Consider the following 9539-nt stretch of genomic DNA (forward strand, 5'->3'; position numbering starts at 1 on the left):
CGGTACGTGCGTCCGTTTGTTTCGCGTGAATGTGCGTCCGTCCCGGCGAAAACGAACGGTACATGCGTCCGTTCGTTTCGCCTGAACATGCGTCCATTCGTTTCGCGTGAACGTGCGTCCGTCCCGGCGAAAACGAACGGTACGTGCGTCCGAACGAAACGAACGTCCTTGCGTCCGTTCTTTCGTATGCACGTACGTACGTCCGTCCGAACGAAAGAAGAAGAAGACTGATCGTGGTCGATGACGGTATCACCTGAGTGGCCTTCGTGCCGGTGGTATGTAAAAAGCACCCACTACATTCACGGTGTTGTTGGCACTAGGAAGGGCATTCAGCTGTAGGAAACTTGCCAGAACAGATTGGAACATGGTGCTGCCTCCTGGCTTGCCACTCCTCAGTCAAACCGCTCAACCAATGACAGCATGGAAAGCAGATGTTAAACAACAACAATGATGATGATTATGATGACTTGACTGGCCTTCCATCACTAAACATCTATGATAAGAACAAAGGAACAGCTATTGTCATTCTGATGATGTCCCCTTATTTATACATATCTACTGGCCATAATAAAAATTGAGTGGTCCCTATATATATATACATACTTTTCTAGTGTTGAGCCTCATGCAGGCAATGACAAATGACCGAGATATTTGGGATTATGTCATGCTAAGGAAGAAGACCCATCAAGCCAAGTGAAATTGTAGCCATGGCAGATACTGGTGTCACACAAATGGCACATAAAAACACCCATTACACTCTTGGAGTGGTTGGTGTTAAGAAGGGCATCCAGCCGTGGAAAACCAGGCCAAATCAGACTGGAGTCTGGTGCAGCCTTCCAGGTTACCAGTGCTGGTCAAACCATCCAACCCATGCCAGCATGGACAATGGATGTTAAATGATGATGATTAATCTGATAGGTTACTCTATACTAAAACTACCGACCCATCCTATACCTGCCTACCAAAAAGGATACACCTAAATATTCACACCTGCTTACATAGTTCTACATACATGAATAAATTCTAAACAATAACATGACTTGTAATTTAATCAATAAAAATTTCTCCAAAATACCTCTCCATAACAATCCACCCTACAACCTAATTATCACTCCACGAAGCTCAAGAGTGATTTTAAATCAACAGAGAGAATATAAAACCAAGATTAACTTCAATGCATTGCAGTCCAATAATGGCTTAACAGGCTGAAAATTCAAAGTCATCGTCAATAATATTCTTGTTTAAGAATAATAAATATATAATGATTTCACTTAGGCATTGTTAGAATTCAAAACATTTAAGCTTTAGAGTACAGCATTAGGAGAGTACATAGCATAATATCAATTAATAAATGACCAAACGACCAGGAGTTACGTAATTACCTTCATTAGCTTACAGATGTTTCGGCTGCAAGTAGCCAAGCACTCTTATTTAAATGCTTTCCAAAATAAATATATAATTCCTGTCATTGCCTGGAGGACTATGATGACTAAGAGTCCTCAGCCCCCACTTATCATCGTCCTCCAGGCAATGACAGGAATTCAAGACAGGATGCTGCTGGGAGCACCTCTATGCCGATGACCTTGCTCTAATAGCCGAGTCACTACCAGAGCTAGAGGAGAAGTTTTAGGTGTGGAAGCAAAGTGTACACTCAAAGGGCCTTATAGTCAATCTAGCAAAATCCAAAGTCTTAGTAAGAAGGAAGGCAGACAAATCACAAATCCTTTCAGGTAGATGGCCCTGCTCGATCTGTAGAAAAGGTGTAGGTAGAAACTCCATAAGATGTGCCCAGTGTAAGCTATGGATACAGAAGAGGTGCAGCAATATCAAAGGAAGGTTGACTAGGAAGATAGTTTTTGTGTGTGACAGATGCACAGGGGCAATAAACACCGAAGATGTACAGAAAACAGATTCCATCACATGCTAGGGGGAAAAAATAGAAGTAGTTGACAGCTTCCGTTACCTAGGTGACCAAGTCAGTAGTGAGGGTGGATGGTCTAAGAGCATAGCTGTTAGAATAAGAATAGCCTGGACAAAGTTCAGAGAGCTGCTACCTCTGCTGGTAACAAAGGGCCTCTCACTCAGAAGGAAAGGTAGACTGTATGACGCATGTGTGCAAACAGCCATGCTACATGGCAGTGAAACATGGGCTGTGAGTGTTGAGGACAGGGGTAAGCTTGAAAGTAATAAGGCTAGTATGCTCCGCTGGATGTGTAATGTCAGTCTGCATATGCAACAGAGTGTAAGCACCCTGAAAGAAAAGTTGGACATAAGAAGCATCAAATGTGGTGAGCAAGAGAGACGACTGTGCTAGTTTGGTCATGTTATGTATGGATGAAGACAGCTGCATAAAGAAGCGCCACACCTTAACAGTGGATGGAACCAGTGGGAGAGGTAGGCCCAGTAAGACCTGGGATGAGGTGGGAAACATGACCTTCATACGCTGGGCCTCTCAGAGGCAAAGACAAATGACAGACCTTTGAAGATATGCTGTGCTTGAGAAGACTCGGCAAGCCAAGTGAGGCTGTGGCCTAGGCCAGTGTCACATAACCGGCCCATTTAAGAGTAGTCTTCAATCATCAGGCAATATACTGTTAAGTCAAGTGAAATCGTTGTCATAGCCATTGCCAGTATTGCCTGACTGGCGTCTGTGCCAGTGGCACGTAAAAAGCACCGTTCACGCGTAGTTGAGGCCAGTGCTGTCTAACTGGCCCCCATGCCAGTGGCACATAAAAGGCACCATTCAAGCGTGGTCATTGCCAGAGCCGCCTGAGTGGCTCCCGTGCCAGTGGCATGTAAAAAGCACCCACTATACTCTGAGAGGTTGGCATTAGGAAGGGCATCGGCCATAGCAAACCATGCCCAATCAGACCAGATCCTGGTGGAGCCTTCCAGCAGGCCAGCCCAGTCAAACTGTCCAACCCATACCAGCATGGACAATGGACATTAAGTGATGGTGATGGTGATGACGATGATGATTTCATTCCACTAGCTCAGAGAAAGGCATAAGATGTTGCACAAGCACTCAGTTTTGTGTAATGCTTTCTATAGCAGAAACAGCTGTAAGCTTATGAAGGTTATTGCATTATCCCTGTCCTTTTATCATTCATTAATTGACATATATATATATGTGTGTATATATACATACAAATGAAATAAAAGTGTAAAAATGTCAACATTTGATCAAATCTGAATACAGAATATTACACTACATACATGCAAAGAAAGGCACCATTTCAACCATTTTTCTATAGTAGTATGTTTTTTGTTGTATTTTTCATTTTTATTTCTTTTTATTTACAAATGATACAAACATGTTTTACTCTAATATATATACATATATGCGTGTATATATATATATATATCCTATATACGATATAAGACATCACTGTTAATAACCACGAGATCTGACTACTCATTACATTATTACACCATTAGAACAGTTTGTTGTTGTTTTTTTTTTCTCTTCTTCCAGATCTGGGCTAATTGAGACAGTGTACAGCTGACAAGATAATGGCTAACTTCCAGAAAAAGACTCTCCAGCAATGTTTAACAATATGTTCATCTTTGTGCTTTTTTTCTTTCTTTTTTTTTTTATTAATTCCATTATTATTATTATTATTATTATTTATAATCTTGACACACTGTCTAGAGACATCATCTTCTTTAAAACCAGCCACAAACTTGAAGTTTGTAGTTTCTAGTGAGCAGTATTTAACTTTCTAAGCAATACAACATACATACATACAACATGATAGTTTGGGTTTTTTTGTTTAAAATCACTGTACAGATTTAACATTGAAGTTTGTTTACTTAATCATTCAGTCGTTTGAACTCGAAAGATTTATGCTTTATCTTGCATTTTAGCATAGAGGTGAGGGACATCAGTCAGTTCATAGTCAGATATTATATAATGAATCCAGTTCAAGCCGGTAAAGTATATCATGTCAGAGTAACGAGTGTTCGTCGTTTGGTTTATTTCTGGTAAACGAGGGTCAGATAAATCGGAAAACCTTAGCATGTAGTCACCAAACAAACAAACAAACAAACAAAACAGTAAACTTCATAAGAATAATAATGATGGTTTTTGACATAAAACCAAAAATCTCAAGAGGTACAATTGATGGAATCAAACCCCAGTATCCTACTGGTACTCATACATTTTATCAGCCAGTAGATTTCATTTAACAATTTAAAATTTTAGCACAAGGCCAGCAATTTCGAGAGAGGGGGTAAGTCAATTACATCTACCCTAGTGTGTAACTGGTACTTATTTTATCGACACCAAAAGGATGAAAGCCAAAGTCGACCTTGGCAGAATTTGAACTCAGAACCCAAAGCCAGAAGAAATGGTGCTAAGCATTTTGCCTGCTGTCCAAACATCTCTGCCAGCTCACTGCCTTAATAATAATAATAATAACCCTTTCTACTGGAAGCACAAGGCTTCAAATTTGGGGGAAGGGATTAAGTCGATTACATCGACCCCAGTATGTAACTGGTACTTATTTCATCGACCCCAAATGGACGAAAGGCAAAGTCAACCTTGGCGGAATTTGAACCCAGGATGTAGCGATGGGCTAAATACTGCTAAGTATTTCACCTGGAGTGCTAACGATTCTGGTAGCTCGCCACCTTAATAATAATAATAATAATAATAATAATAATAATGGCTTTCAAATTTTGGCACAAGGCCAATAATTTTAGTGGGGATAGAGAGTAAGTCAATTACATCGACCCCAGTGTTAAACTGGTACTTTATTATATCGACCCCCGAAAGGATGAAAAGCAAAGTTGACTTTGGTCGGATTTGAACTCAGGACACAAAGAGCCAGCAGAAATGTCACTAAGCATTTTATCCAATGCATTAAGGATTCTGCCATGATAAAAATAATAAAGATTTCTTAGATAGACAAAAAGCCATGAATCTGGGGATAGGGAGCAACTAATTATACTGAACCTAATATTTGACTGGTTCTTATTAACCCCAGAAGGATGAAAGGATAAAATTGACCTCATTGGGATTAAGGATTTCTAAACAGGCACAAATCTGGGAGGTAGGGATAGTCGAGTAAATAGTAAATTTGGTATTTTATATTAATTAATCCCAGAAATGAAAGGAATAGTTGATCCCATAAGAACTGAACTCAGGGAAAAAATGTAGTTAAATATTCAGAAAGGCATTTTGTCCAGCACTTAACCAAATCCGCCACCAACTTCCCTTTAATAATAATATTAAGGATTTCTCATACTTGTAATAATAATTTCTTATATAGGCATTAAGCTAGAAATTCCTTAATTTGAGCCCCAAATAATGCCATAAAAAGAATACAGGGGACAGACTCTGCAAACAGTCTCTGTGAAATGTTTTTCGGTTTCTGGTAATATTTATATGTCTACCTTGTTTCTATGCGATTCATCGTACATACAGAATCAATACAACACTGAGATTACCTCTGTGTGTAGGATGTCAGGAAAAAGATTTTAGATTTACATATATGTATATATTCAGAAATTTACTTACATCATAACAAACCATATTTCTTTATGCAAAGAGCAACATTGTTTGATTTTTTTGCAATATTTTCTTTCATCAAGTGTTCCAATATCCTAAATATTTTGTACAAATTGTGATAGTCATTCCAGTTGGTATTTACAAAGAAAGGGGTTTTGTCTTCATCAAGCAGCTTCTCCTGCTGGACTTGACATATTGCAGGCTTTTATAAATAATAAAATATTAAAAAAAAAAAAAAATCAGAGAGAAAGATGGAAATGATCCCTTGGGAGTTTTGTCATGTTAGTCTTTGCAGGGGACACACACACATAAACATAATGCTAGGGGGGAAATTATCTAAAAAATAAATTTTTTACTAAAGGGGATAGACAAGAAAAGAAAAGAAAAATAGATTCTAGCCATTTCTTTTAATAACTGAATCTTTAAATCGAAAAAGTAAAAGGCAACAATTAAAAACCAAATTGAAAAAAGGAATCGTTAGGTGTGTTGTTTGGAAGGAAAGCAACAGAAAATTCTAAAAACAGAGGATTTGAAGCTGATAGAATTGAATAGCTAACTCACCGTTAAATACAACACATACTTTATAGAACAAAAACATGTGTTCACCATGAAGTCTACATTAACGAGAAACCAAAACTAATTGAGACATCAAAGATCACAAAAATGATTTATGGGAGATTTGTTCTTCAAAATGGAACTTTAAAGCATTTTAATCTTTGTAGAATCTATTATCATTCAGATTTCTTTTTTCACATACATAAGCAAATAGTAGAAGTAACAATGTGGGTTTAAGAATAGCTTAGATCAGTGGCTCCCAGGGTCACATGTGAGCTTCAAGCTTTCTTCCAACAGACGTCCCTCTCTACATACAATAAATATTTCCTTGAGTGACTTATGTTTTGGTGCGGCCCCCTAAAAAACATCCAGGTTTTGGACCTAACCTGGATATTAAACAGGTTGAAAACTGGTTTGGGTACATTATCTTCTTTCTTTTTTCTTTTTGGTGGATTTTCAAGACATTCTGTTTGAGAAAACCAGCTGCTCTTGGTCTAACTACTAACTTTGAACTATCTAGCATTAAGATCACAGGTTCAGGACAACATTTCAACTAAGTTTGAACTAATTATTGAGTAATTGTTTGAAGCCAACATCTCAAGTAACTATGAACTAGTTATTGTTGGGTCACAGTTTCAAGCCAACATCTCAGCTAAGTTTGAACTAGATTTTATAGAACATTGTTCGAAGCTTACAGTTCAGGTAACTACAAATTAGCTATTATTATTGGCTCACAGTTTCAGACCAACATCATTTTTAAATGCAATATCACAAAATATAAGCCTTTGCAGGAGGGGACTAGAGCCTTTCAGTTTTTTTACAGAGTAAGCCAATTTAATACATATTCAGTTATAAGATGAACATTTTCAATACCTGTCAGACCTCCTCTGAACACTTATAGCATGTTGAAGGCAAGTTAATAGACTAAAGATGCACATATCACTTTATGGCAATGATAATTCCTTTGCCTTCCTACAAGTTAATTTTTTTTTTTGAAACAAATATTATATATGATTGTATTTGTGTAGAGTTGGCAGTTGGAGGGATAGAAAAACCAAAATACAGAGAATTTCGAAGCAGTTGCCCACCCTGAGAGAAACAGCCATGAGATTTCCTTCAAATCATATCCTACTGTCTTAAAAATAAAGAACACACTAGATACTGTAGTCCTAGATACATTTGTGTCTACAAAGAAAACTTGGCAGAGTCACAACTAGAACTCCTTAAACAATAAGGTTTGGTTGATTGATATTTATCAGAGCCTAAACAACTCCTCTTCTAAGAACTTTTCTATTCAACTCTGTATTGACTGTTCCACTACAAAATATACAGGGTGGGTACATGGAGTAAATAAAATAATAACATAAACAATTAAATATAAGAAATAATAATTTCTTAAAGTATGTGTTAATCCCATGTACCCAGACTTTGTGGACACCCTGTATATCAAGGAAAGAGAGAAGATAAAATAATCCATTTTATATATATACACAAACATATTTATGAATGCTTATACCTACATACATACACATTATACATGCACACACATATAAAGATACACACATACATACAGATTGTATGTATATATATATATGATATATATATATATACACACACAAATATATATCATCATTTTTAAGTGGACATTCAAATGATGGTGATACATACCTACATACATACATACACACACACACATATATCATCATCATCATCATCATCATCATTTAACGTCCGCTTTCCATGGTAGCATGGGTTGGACGATTTGACTGAGGACTGGTGAAACCAGATGGCTACACCAGGCTCCAATCTGATTTGGCAGAGTTTCTACAGCTGGATGCCCTTCCTAACGCCAACCACTCAGAGAGTGTAGTGGATGCTTTTACGTGCCACCAGCACGAAGTCCAGTCAGGCGGTACTGGCAATGGCCACGCTCAAAATGGTGTATTTTATGTGCCACCCGCGCACACACATACACATGTAGATCACATCCATATACATGAGTGTGTGCGCATGTATTTCTAGATAGATACACACACATATACATATGGGTATACATTGTTTTTACTTCTGTTTCTCCATATATATATATATATATACATACACATACATACATACATATAAACACCCACAAACATTTAACTTTCATTAACTTGGCAATACTTTGCAACAGAACAATTGAATCAATATATTCTTGTATTTCTGCAAAAGCATTGCCTGGTTATTAAAAGTAATACCGACTCTGCACATGTAATCTATTGAGTACTTTCTTGTACATGTGTGTGAGCATGCATGCATATATGTATGTGTGTGTATAGGGCAGAACATTATTCCTATAATGTCGATTATACTTAGATACACGCAGTCAACATTTAGAAACCAAACTTCTGTTACATATTGTACAGAACCATTCCAAGACCTCTTTCTCTTTCTCTCTGACAAATCATCTCATGTATTACAATCCAGGTTGCAGCATCCACTTCAATGAGTTGTGTTACGCTTTTATTCCTCTATCTTTAACTTCCTCCTTTTCGTTTCGCCTTTTTATTTACATAATCCACATTCTCGCTTCTTTTCTCTCCGCTATCTTTCTTCGTCTGTCTGACACCGATTCACACTCTGACATCACAGACCACATCTAAATGACGACAGCTACAAAAACAACAAAACAGAAAAGCCTCAGTATTGTATTATTATCATTATTATTGTTGTTGTTGTTGTTCTTGTTATGTGTATAAATATTTACCTCCGTCTCTCTTTCTCTCTCTCTCTCTCTCTTCATCTGTTTGACTAGAAATATAAATATTTAGGGCATAGAAATCACTGGAGACTTATCTAAGACCATATCACTACAACCACAACCACAACAACATCTAACAAGCAGTCAAAGACCGAGCCAAGACCCATTGCCTAAATTATGGGGACATCAGAGGATGACCTAAACAACTGCCAGAAGTGAATTTGAGACACAGATGAAGAAAGAAAGAGGGCAGAGGTTCTAATTCATCAGTTTCGTTTTATTTGTCTTATATCTATCACACCTGCACCCCAGGACTTGCAGTTTCAAATGAGAACGACACTTGGAAATTATTCTTTTGGGGAAGGGCAGGGAGGAATGATTTTTTTTTTTCTAGTATTGAGTCATGGCCAGAATAAAATTTAAAGAAAAAAAAATCATTGCAAGATTGAGATTGAAAGAGAAAGAACAAGAGATTGAAAGAGAGAGACAGACAGACAGACAGATAGAGAAAGAGAATTGTGGGTAAAAGAACTGGAATTCTTCACAGAAATTTTCGTAATACCTTGCAGGATATATCTCTACCATTTTGCATTTGGCACAGTCACAACACCTTTGAGTTAATTCCACTTCATCCTTTAGTTTTTTTTCTCTTTCTTTATTCATTCATTTTTTACTGATGATCTTTAGACTATATATACATATATTCTATACTCTTATATATATATTTTCTTCATA

Source organism: Octopus bimaculoides, chromosome 5 (genome assembly GCF_001194135.2).
Source record: "Octopus bimaculoides isolate UCB-OBI-ISO-001 chromosome 5, ASM119413v2, whole genome shotgun sequence".
Classification (NCBI taxonomy): domain Eukaryota; kingdom Metazoa; phylum Mollusca; class Cephalopoda; order Octopoda; family Octopodidae; genus Octopus; species Octopus bimaculoides.